An 11,552-nucleotide genomic window follows, 5' to 3' on the forward strand; every position below is an offset into this window, starting at 1 on the left:
GTTCTTTGCATCACCCAGTTTTAGCCAGAATCCTGTCGAATCATTTGAGCCGGAATCCCCCACCCTCAGTTTCTGATCACCATCGATCTGTGCGACCAAATTTCTCACCCTCCACCATCCTTAAGCTGATGTCTGACCACCTGGTCTGCCTTCAGCAAGAATCCTGTCAGGTCAGTTCAGCCAGAACCCCCCCAGACCCCTGAGGTTTCCTCTCGGTGATTTTCCATCCGCCGACCCCAAGCTGCTCCTGGGCTATAAATCCCCACTTACTTGTCCTTGTTGCATTTGGAATTGAGCCCAGTTCTACACTGTGGTCTCTTTTCCCTGGCTGCAATAGTTCCTGAGTAAAATCTGTTTTTGCTACTTTACTGTCTGGCTCTGGGTTTTCTTAGACAGGGTGAAATGGGTTAATGTATGAAAAGCACTTAGAATAGTACCTGGCACACAGTCAGCCCTATACAACTTAGCTTTATCATTAATTTTGAAGCCTTTTACATCAGTTTCCCAACCGATGGGAGTAAAGACACATCCTACCAGCAAGGTCCAAGAAGCAGCTGCGGACATGCCCACAGATCCCTTCTCCCTGTAAATCTGTCTTCCCTGGGGTCTGCAGACCCAGCCCACCACCTCTTCCTCTCCCTGCCCATGGGGTGGGGGGCCCGTTTTCTATCCCAGCCCAGGCTCTGAGTGTTTCCTTATCTTGTTCTATAATGATCTCTCTCTTTCCCAAAGACACGTGATATTTTTCAGCTTCTTATTCCTCTTTCAAGGACCTTTATCTGGTCCACTCCCTTCTATCCAAGGCCAGCCACACTTGTTATCCTCAGGAGCCTGCTCCTTATCCATTTTCCCCATGCAGAGCTGCTGGCCCCTAAATAGAATCGCTAAATTCTCCTGCAGCTTTAAGGGAAGAGTCTTGGGAGGAAGGGGGACAGAGGAGGTATAAATTGGGGACCCCTTTTAATAAATCTTTGAAGTCTGGGGTTCCAATGGAAAGCCAAGGACTTTATAACAATTCTCTGTTCCTTTTCAAGTTGTCATGGCTGACAGGGCCACACATTTCTCTCCCCTTCCCAGAGCATCACCTTCCCCCCTCACGGTGTATGTGTATTTGTTTTTGACTACAGGTGTATTCACACAGAGAAAATCAGAGTTAACAAAAATCTATAGTCATGACCATTGTCGATAACCAGTTCTGGAGAGTTTCTGTGGAAAGACAAGACAAAAAACTTGCCTGCACGTAGGAATTCAACAGTGGGCATTTCAAAAGCAAAGTCTATAGAAAGATATTAAAATTGAAGGATGTACAATACCACCACCACCAACAACAAAAAACATATTTAAAATGGTTTTTCAATGCAAAGAACAGACATGCAAACCAGACTGGTTTAAGCAATAAATATAGAATTTCTGACTCACAGAATTGAAAAGTCTAGAGGCACTGTCTTCAGGTACAGCTGGATCTAGGTGCTCAAACGATGTGATCAGATAACCCTTTTTCTCTCCTTCCTCCCCCCTTTATCCATTCTTTTCCTTGCTGGCTTGACCTTTATCATTCATTTTATTCAACAAATATCTGTTTAGTTTAGATGTGGCTGACACTGGGGGATATTTCAATAAATAAGACTGACAGAGTCCCCATTCTCACGGGAGTTGTGTTCTATTAGGAGAGAAGGACAATAAATTAGTGAACGGACAGACACAAAATATACTTACAATTTGGGGTCATTATGATGAAAACAAATGAGGAGCTGAGAGCTGAAAAGGGAAAGGGCTGGGGGAAGACTTGTGGCGTCTAGGGTGGCAAGGAATGTCTTTCTGTAAGGGTGAGATATCCTGTCACCTGAGGGAAGAGTAGAAGTCAGCCATGCAAGGATCTGGGGGGTGAGCATTCCAAGCAGAAGGAACAGCTATGCAGAGGAAGACCAAACCTTCCAATGATGAGAAACTGGTTTCAGGGAGGCTGGCACAAGGCAAAATTGGCCAGAGAGCCAGGGGCCAGGTTATGGACTTGGGCTGATGCGCGGAGACGGCACCGATGGGTTTTGTGAACAGGAGTGTGGCTTACACAGGTGATGATTTATCTTGTCGAAGATGATGTTTGTTGCAGCATAAAGAATGGAATGGAGCAGGGTGGGGATAGGAGGCCTTGCTGATGATCTCAGCACAAGGAGGCTGATTTCCACCCACCTTAGCCTGTTACGGCATTGGCGGGACTCACCGAGTCATGGCGCAGCTGTCCATCCTACAAAGGGAAATCGTCGTCATAGCAACAAAGAAAACACAGTCCATCATCTCGCCCCTGTCAATAGACAACAAACTGTAGTCACATTACACAATTTTCTGCTCATGGAGCATGCCTTTTCACGTTTATTGGCTTTGTACAATTTGGCTATTTTTCAAAATGTCAGAGGCCATTATCTGAAACTTTTAAGGTCTTAGGAAAGCAACTTGTTCTTGTGAGCAGAGCATGAAATCTCTTTCTAATTATAGCCCTTCTGAATTCCTTGTCCTTTCCTTTAAATAAAGCGTCTAGCCATATGTTCAATGAGTAGTATTCTGAGTTTCCTATCTCGCCTCATTTTCTTTGGAATTTGTCAATGTCAGAGCTTTTTACAGTGTTACTGTTAAAATGTACTGAACCTTGGTTGAGAAAACCAGCTCTTCTGAAGATAAAGTGATTTTTAAAAAAAGGTTGTGTGGGAGTCTGTGTCCTCCTTGCAAAAATAGTGAAATCAGGCCTTTCAACTAATTCCCTGCTTAGACTTGAGCTAGCCTTTTCAGTATTGTGTTGACTGTTTTGTCTGGATTTAAATGCACTTTGTTTGCAGTTCAAAATCATCTCGTGCTTTTAAGAGGCAAGGTCGTGGAATATTCATCCAGAGAACAGCCTGAGTCAGAGGAAAGTAGAGGCTAAATAAAACACGGTAAATATATGTGAGAACGGAAACTGACATAATTTCCTGTCCTTGAATTAACCATACTGGGACCAGGAATGCTTTTCCATGCTTATATTAAAGAATACAGAGATCAATCACGAAACATTTAGCTGCCGATTCCAGGAAATACTTGCTTTTGGAAGATAAGACTGTGAACCTGTGAAAACAGGCTGCTCATCAAGATTTGCTTCAAGACTTCCAAATCACTGGGCCCATCTACCCAAAGCTATTGTGTCATAAACTATGTCCAGTCCTAGGTGGTTCCCTGCCTTGCAAAACCCACATTAAAATCACCCAGGTTCGGCTCTAAAAATCCTACAAATACTCTTCGCTAGTGAAGGGAATCAGAATATGCCACCTCAAAGTATGCCACTTTGGTGTAAGAATTATTTTGCACTGAAGTCGATTAAGGATCAACAACTGCAGGAAGAGTTCTCTGCCCTCCCTTTATCCGACTGAAAGCAGGGCAGACATTTCTCTTTGAGAAAGGTGCCCTTCCCTTCCCCCCAGGACCAGGAGAGAGAAGCAAACGACACATTGTTACGAGCAATGGGCTCCTCAGCTCACCACCATCTCAGCAAATGAATCACAAGGAGTTAGGGATGGAGAAAGGAAGCTTTAATTGGATTAGCTGGCATAACCAGAAGATGGGTGACTGACATCTCAAAAACACGTCTTCAAGAATTACAGAAACTTGAGGCAGCTATATAGGGAAAATGGGCAGCTAAGGAGGGGGCTTAGAAACGTCAGCCTCTGGGCACAATGGACTCCAGGATCTTCTATTGTTCTTTTCTTCTGTCAGTGATGATGAATATCTTGTAGGTGTGTTTCCCGCCTCTGGTCAGCCTGTTCCTGGAGAGAAACTCATAGAACGAAGTTTTAATTTATCAAGCTATAGGGGAGTACATACGTAAGCGGAGGCCATAAATCAGGAGAGCGTGTGAATTATTTTAGAGTACGTGCTGAGCAGTGAGTAGTCACACGGAGGAGTGGCGGGGGTCATTTATATAACAAGATGACCTCATTTATGTTCCCTTACATTATCATTAAAGATGGAGAATCTACTCCAAGATAAGTTTGCATAAACACAGCTTACTAAAATAACTCTTTTTCTGCCATTAGTTCTCTCTATATATTTCCTAGTAATTTCCCCATAATTTATTGTCCCTTGAAGTCCAAACCTTCCCTCCTTTGTTAAAAGGGTATATAAGTGCCTGAGTCTAACCACTCATTTGATTTTTCACTCCTTCCTTTGAACTCCCATGTGTGTAAATATCAAGAAAAATTGCGTGACTTTTTTCCTGTTAATTTGTCTTTTGCTAATTTAATTCACAGGCCCCCAGAAAAAGAACCTAAGAGGATAAAGGACAAGTTGTTCCTCCCAAACACTAATTTCCCTATTTTGAGACTCTCCCAAACCCCTGTCAAGGTGATGCTCTCCCTTACAGCAGTAAATCCAATAAACTTAGCTTTTCTTGATCAACAGGTTTTATCAGAGATCCTTGGAGAGTGAATAGCTAACTTATATATGTAGTCATACGTTGCTTAACCAATGACAGAGATACGTTTTGAGAAATGTGGTGTTAGGCAATTTCGTCATTGTGCGAACATTGTAGAGTCTACTGAAGGGGAACAAAATTTGCCACCACAGCTGTGTGCCTTTAACATGAGGATTATTTTTGGCTGATTATTTTTAAGAAACAAAAGACTCAGAAAGTTTTTCTTATGACCTCCCCTTAACTGCCTAAAAGAATTCAGATAAAAAAATTTGTCACAGGAAGTGAGCTATCACCTTAGCATAACGTGAACTAGGTGATAGACAGGTAGGAACCTAGAAAAGCCTGTTTGTTGGGCTCTCCGCTGTGTTCTTCTGTTTCTGTGTGGCCAAACGCTTGTTTTCCAAACATTTGCTCCTTTTCACCTACCTGTGAATTGCCTTCCTTTCCTTGACATCCCTGACACTTCCCGCCACAAACATCTTCTTTTGTCTTTAGCTGAGGATGGCATTTAAGGTGAGGGCTTCAGCCATTTTGGCAAGTTACTCAGTTTTCCTGGGTTTCTCCCTTGTATACACGTTATTAAACTTTTGTTTTTCTCCTCTTGATCTGTCTCATATCAACTTAATTCTTAGACCAGCAGAGGAACCTAGAAGGATAGAGAAAAATTTCTTCCTCCCCTATGGTACTTACAAAAACCTAAATGGTATAGCCTATTGCACACCTAGGCTATATGGTTCTAATCTTATGGGATCGCCATGATATACATGGTCCATCATTGACCAAAACATTGTTATGCAGCACATGACTGTCTGTGTGTATGTGGTATGCAAATGCCGTAAAACCTCCACCACAATGCAATGGTCCAAATTATCTGATTGCATAAAATGTGGAGTTGTGTGAGTGTGAGGATAATGAAATTCCCTCTTGCATGATCAATCTTTCCACCTCAGTGGTTATCCCTCTGCAATTACTAACATAATCGAGCCTTACAAGTATACTCAAAGTTTATTCAATACCAAAAAGGTTATGTGGTGGTTTGGTTGCAAAAACCATCTAATCCTTTATCTCTTCCTCTGACAACACCCTTTACAATATAACTCTGCAGCTCCTCCTATCAAGAGATAGGGTTGTTTTCCCAGTTCTTCAGTCTGAGCTGACCTAATGACTTGTGCAGGCTGGTTCTGCATTCGCAGAAGCATTGAGGCTGTTCCAATTTTGGGCCTAGGTCTCAAGAGAACCTTTCAGCTCTTGTTCTTTCTCTTGGAACCCTGACTCTGTCGTATGAACAAGCCCAAGTTAGCCTACTGGAGAATGAGAGACCACATTGGGAAATCAGTCAAGGCACCTCAGCCTCCAGCCAGCCTACCTCGTGTCATGTGAGAAAGCCCAGCCCAGATCAGCAGAGCCCCCACCCAAGCCACATCTAACACATACATGTGGGTGAGCTCAGCTGAGACTGGCAGAACCACCCAGCTGACCTATAGACTCTAAAAGCCTATTGTTCTAAGTCATTGAGTTTTGGGGTAGTTTGTTATGCGGCAATAGCTAAATGATACACATAGCTTGGCAGACACTGTTTATTGCCTAAAAACATCTATTTTCCTCTGTTCTTCCCAGCTAAAATAATGCAAATTTTGTTCAGATTCCTTGACCTCAGAGAAGGTAAACAGTGGCCAATCACATTATCCCACATTGTTGGCTACAAATAGGGGTGAGCACATGAGCCATCATGGGTCCTTTACGGGACCATCCCTATTGTCATTATGATGAGTCAGGGATGAACACGTGAATCAAGATATGTGTCTTAGTCTGTTAGGGTTGTTATAACAGAATACCATAGACTGGGTGGCTTAAAAAGCAAATGTTTATTTCTCCTAGTTCTGGAGGCTGGGAAGTTCAAGATCAAGGTGCTGGCAGATTCAGGGTCTGGTGGAAGTCCACTTCCTCATTCATCCATGGCCTTGTGCTTGCATGGCAGAAGAGAGAAAGGAGCTCTCTGGGGCCTATTTTATAAGGGCACTAATCCCATCCCAAAGTTCCCACCTCCTATTACTATTACATTGAGGTTAGGATCTCAACATATGAATTTTAGAAGGACATAAACATTCACTCTGTGGCAGTATGGCAATCAGAATTCTTCCCCAGGGTTTTATATATGGACTTTAGAAATGAGAAAACTATGACTGACATGGGGACTAAGTCAGATTGATCTGTTTGAGAAGAAAGTATGAGATGAATTTTGCATCTGAATATTTTAGAGAAAATTCATATCTGCGTAATAAATTTACCAGAACGGTGAACTCAAAAGTTACCTCCTTTTACATACAAACTGCACAACAAGTTAGGAGTGGGCCTTTGGGCTTCTAGGAAGAGAAATGCCACGTTAAAGAAAGATGATACAGGGGCTGGCCCGGTGGTGTTAAGTTCACGCACTCCACTTCAGGGGCCCAGTGTTTGCGGGTTCCGATCCCAGGCGTGGACCTACACACCACTCATCAAGCCATGCTGTGGTGGCCTCCTACATATAAAATAGAGGACGAATGGCACAGACCGTAGCTCAGGGACAATCTTCCTCACCAAAAAAAGAAAAAAACACAGCAAAAATCAAGATGATACATAATCATGTTTTTGACTCCCACTGAAATTTTCTTTTTTGCCTGCATCGAAACAGTGCAAGCGATGGATGTTGATATTTTAGGAGAATCAGGTCAGACGAACTCATCCCCAAGGAGATTTAAAATGCTTTTGAAACCCTCCTTGAGGTAGACCAAATTTCATGCATTCTCTTTGAACTTATCATTCTGGGCCCTGTTTGCCAACTTGTCTTGCATCCGTATTTTGGACTAAAGCTCCACCTTCTGGAGAAGAATGACATGTAACAACTGTTTGCCACATGGACTAACAGTCAAACTTGGTTTGGAAGTTTCTGAGATGATGTCTTTCTTAGTCATCTGAACGATTTCTCGTTGGCAGCTCATCTGTTCCCTTTGGAACCAGTATCATCTCCTCGGGGCAGTGAAACTAGATGTAAGCTATTGATCACCTCCTCTTTCTCAAAGAGAGAGTCATAGCATAGTTTCGTCTCTCTATTTACAGTGTCTACAGCAGGAGACTGATTGGAATAATTTCCCTTCTCTCCGCATGTTCCTCCTTTGATCCCTTGAATCATTGACTAGGTCCTGGGTGTTATTTTTTTACTCTCTGGAGAAATCAATTTCTCTGCAGCTTTTGCTATATTTTATTCATGTTGTCTATACTGAAGCTCCTTCTTAAATGCAAATATTTTAAGAAATATTTTACATGAATGTCATATTTTTGAGAGATTAAAAAATGGTCAATTTTTTGGTTTTGGTTTTTAAAATAAAGTTAGTTTTTTAAGAATAGTTTTAAAGAAAAATTGTAAAGATAGTTCTGAGAGTTCCCATATTCCACGCACTCAGTTTCTCCTATTATTATTTTACATTAGTATGGCATATTTGTTATAATGAATGAACTAATATTGATGCATTATTATTAATTAAAGTCCGTGCTTGATTCAGATGTCCTTAGTTTTTACCCAGTGCCCTTTTTCTGTTCCAGGATCCCATCCAGGGCACTCCATTACATTTAGTTGTCTTGTCTCCTCTTGGCTGTGAGAGTTTCTCAGACTTTCTTTGTTTTTGGTGACAGTTTTGAGAAGTACTGGTCACGCATTTTACAGAATGTCCCTCTATTGGGATTCATCTCATGTTTCTCTAATGCTTAGACTGGGGTTATGTGTTTTTGGGAGGAAGACTATGGAGGTGAAGTGCCATTTTCATTACATCAGGACTTATCACTGTTGATGCTGACCTTGAAGTCGTGTTTGTCAGTTTCTCACTGTGAAGTTACTCTGGTCACTTTAAAGTCACTGTGAAGCCTGTTTGTGACCTTGAGTGGGTGTTTGTTTGGGAAGGATAAGCATGGTACTCTGGCTGCTCTGTGTTTAGCTGGTGCTACACAGCTGGGTTGCTCCTGGCCCCAGCAGAGAAGCAGCGGGTGTGACGGGGTCCATTTGATTCAATCTATTTTATGCAGCCATGGGGAAAGGATGACCTGGGAAGACAATATGTAAAAGGAAGTCAGGGAGCCAGAGTTGGAATCTGTCTCCGGGCTTGGAAATTCTTTTGTCTCAATCACCAATAGGCTAAAAGGTTCTTCGGGTATCTTTGAGGATAGAATGGAAATAGCACTCCAGAATCAGGAGATTTGAGTTTTATTCTGAAGAGTTATGGTGCCTTGGCCAACACAGTAGCATTCTCTGGACTTGGGTGGAGAGGACAGTAAAAAGTATTCACTAAATCATCTACTAAGTGACTTCACAGTGCTCATCTTGCTGAACGAGCCAGGTAATCTATGAGGTAGGCATTATACTACTAATAAAACAGCCACCCCCACAGCAAGATTAACAAAACCAGCCATTGTGTATTGGCTCTTCCTGTGTGCCAAGGAGTGGGGCTTCAGAGGGGCTAGACCCATCCCTTGGGCATTCAAAATCTAGCAGAGAAGAGAAAAAAATATACAAGTTGTGGCATAATAAGAAATATGTTTGGTTTTTGTCCCCTGTGGCTAGCAGAGAGCTCCTAAAACCCTCGGAATTTCCTGAGCATGGGAGTGTCTTCTGTTATTCCTAACGAGCTTCTCAGCATCACACCTGAGTTTATGCTAATAAGGTGACTTAGGATGGGGCCCCAAGATAGCCTCAGGATGGGGCTGGTCACCCATCACCAGAAAGACCAAGTGATTAGAAGATTATGTTGGGGAGGAAGAGATTTCCTCAACCCACTGTAGGTCCTTCTGGCTGGGCTATGAATTAAATTGACGTGAGACAGAATAACAAGAGAAAATTAAAACAAAGCTTTGTAACATGTATACATGAGAGAGACCCAGAAAAACTGAGCAACTCACCAAAATGGTGGAAGCTTTCACCTTAAATACTGTCTTCAGCTAAAGACAAAGGAGGATGTTGGGGGAGAGGGGAGTCAGTTATGGGAGATTACCAGAAAAGCAAGTAAACAAGAGTAAGGTTATTATGCAGACTTAAGTCCTTGCCTTCTTCACTGATAAGAGTTTCAAGAGATAAGGTCATCCCCCCTTCTTCCTGGTACAAGGAGAGGGAGACACCTTTACAGATGGAGATTTCCCGTACAGATGTAAATGTTTCTTGCAAAGGGTTAAGTTTGACTTTTCCGAGTTTCTCTCATGTCTGAAGTTTTTAAAAGTAACCAGGCCAAAATAATCCTCAAGCCCAAGAGACATATCTTGGGGTGGCCAATTCCAGTACCCCCGCAGTGGGAACTTTCAGCCTCCCCCCCCCCCACCAAACTCTGGGAAGAGAACGCAGAGCTGGAGACTGAGCTCTATAAAAATTCTTGAACAATGAGGCTCAGGAAGCTTCCAGGTGCGTGAACATATTGAGGTACTGAGAGGGTGATGCCCTGAGAGAGCCCGGAAGCTCCACGCACCCCTCTCCTATACCTTGCCCTATGCATCTCTTCCATTTGCCTGTTCCTGAGTTGTATCCTTTATAATAAACTGGTGAGCATAAGCAAAGTGTTTTCCTGAGTTCTGGGAGCCATTCTAGCAAATTATCAAACGCAAGGGGGGGTTCGTGGGAACCTCTGATTTATAGCCAGTCGGTCAGAAGTACAAGTGGCCCGGGGCTTGTAAGTGGCATCTGACATGGGTGCAGACTTGTGGGATTGAGCCCCTTTAACTTGCGGGATCTGAAACTAACTCCAGGGAGTTAGTGTCAGAATTAAATTGAATTGTTGGACACCCAGTTGGTGTCAGAGCGTTGGCTGGTGTCGGAAGGAAACTTGCACAAGTGCATCGGGGAATAAGAGTCGTGAGCTGGGCAGGCCAGGAGCCCAGGAGAACTCAGAGGACTTGAAACTTAAAGGGCAAGGAATGAGTTATTCCACTCAAGAACATAGAGGGAGGGTATTGCAAGGAAAGGAAGCAGTGTAGACAATATTTGTAGCAATACTATTACTATTATTAATAATTTCAACATAACAGCAGCTCCAGTTATCACTTACTATGTGCCAGGTAATGAAATTAATGGTTTATAAGTATTATCTCATTTAGTGCCCAGAGGAATCCTAAATTTATGATGTCTGTTACCTGGGTTTTTCATATGCAAAAGTTGAGGCTCAAGGAGGTTAAATTTGTTAGATAGCAAGTGTGAAAAGTGACATAAATGAAGCCATTTTAAAATGGAGCTGGGGCGGCCATTCCAGAGGAATTGCCTTGCCCATCTAGTTCCGATCCTTTGGACTGGGCCAAACCTCAGTTGTTTTACAAACCATTGTTTGAGAAATCAGCAGGAAAGTGGACATCCTGATGACGAGGACTGATGATTATGGACCTTCTCTCTGAAGATAGAATCAGTAAGCTGTAAAATGTGAAACAAAATGCAGTCACTTGTGTCAAGTGGTTTTAAAATGGAGTCAGGAGGCCATTAAGGAAGTGGGCCTTATGCACGTCCTCACCAGATGAAACATGAACTTTTGAACTAAGCCAAACTACAAATATTCCGGGAACACAAGAGCACCTGCAATTTGTCACAGTAATGGACTTTTACCTCCCTCTAGCGATAGCCTTAGCAATCAATCAAGTTTAGCCAAGACTAGCTTTCTGCCTACAACTCCAATTAAAATTCTTTGTAATGCAAACCTCCCTTCTTTCCCTTTAAAAGCCCTTGACTGTTACTCCATAGTGGAACACTATTTGAGTTTCTGCCTGAATTTGTGCTCCCCGAATTGCAGTTCCTTGATCCCAAATAAACGCTCATTTGCCTCTCATTTTGGCTGTCTAGTTGTAGGTTGACACAAGTAAGTGATACTACTGTCATTTGAAACCATAATGGAAAGGACAGTAGCTTTGGATTCAGATAAAACTGGGTTTATTTCCTTGTTCTTCAAGCCTCTTGAAAACTTCTGAGCCTCAGTTTCCTGATTTATAAAATGGGGAAATAATAATACTCACCTCCCAAAGTGAAAATTAAATAAGATGAAGCGATCTGTATGGTGTCTGATAATAAAAATCAATGCGTGACAGAGATAATATTGAAAATTGATGTTGTTGCTTATAT

The sequence above is a fragment of the Equus przewalskii genome, chromosome 12 (genome assembly GCF_037783145.1).
Source record: "Equus przewalskii isolate Varuska chromosome 12, EquPr2, whole genome shotgun sequence".
Classification (NCBI taxonomy): Eukaryota; Metazoa; Chordata; class Mammalia; order Perissodactyla; family Equidae; genus Equus; species Equus przewalskii.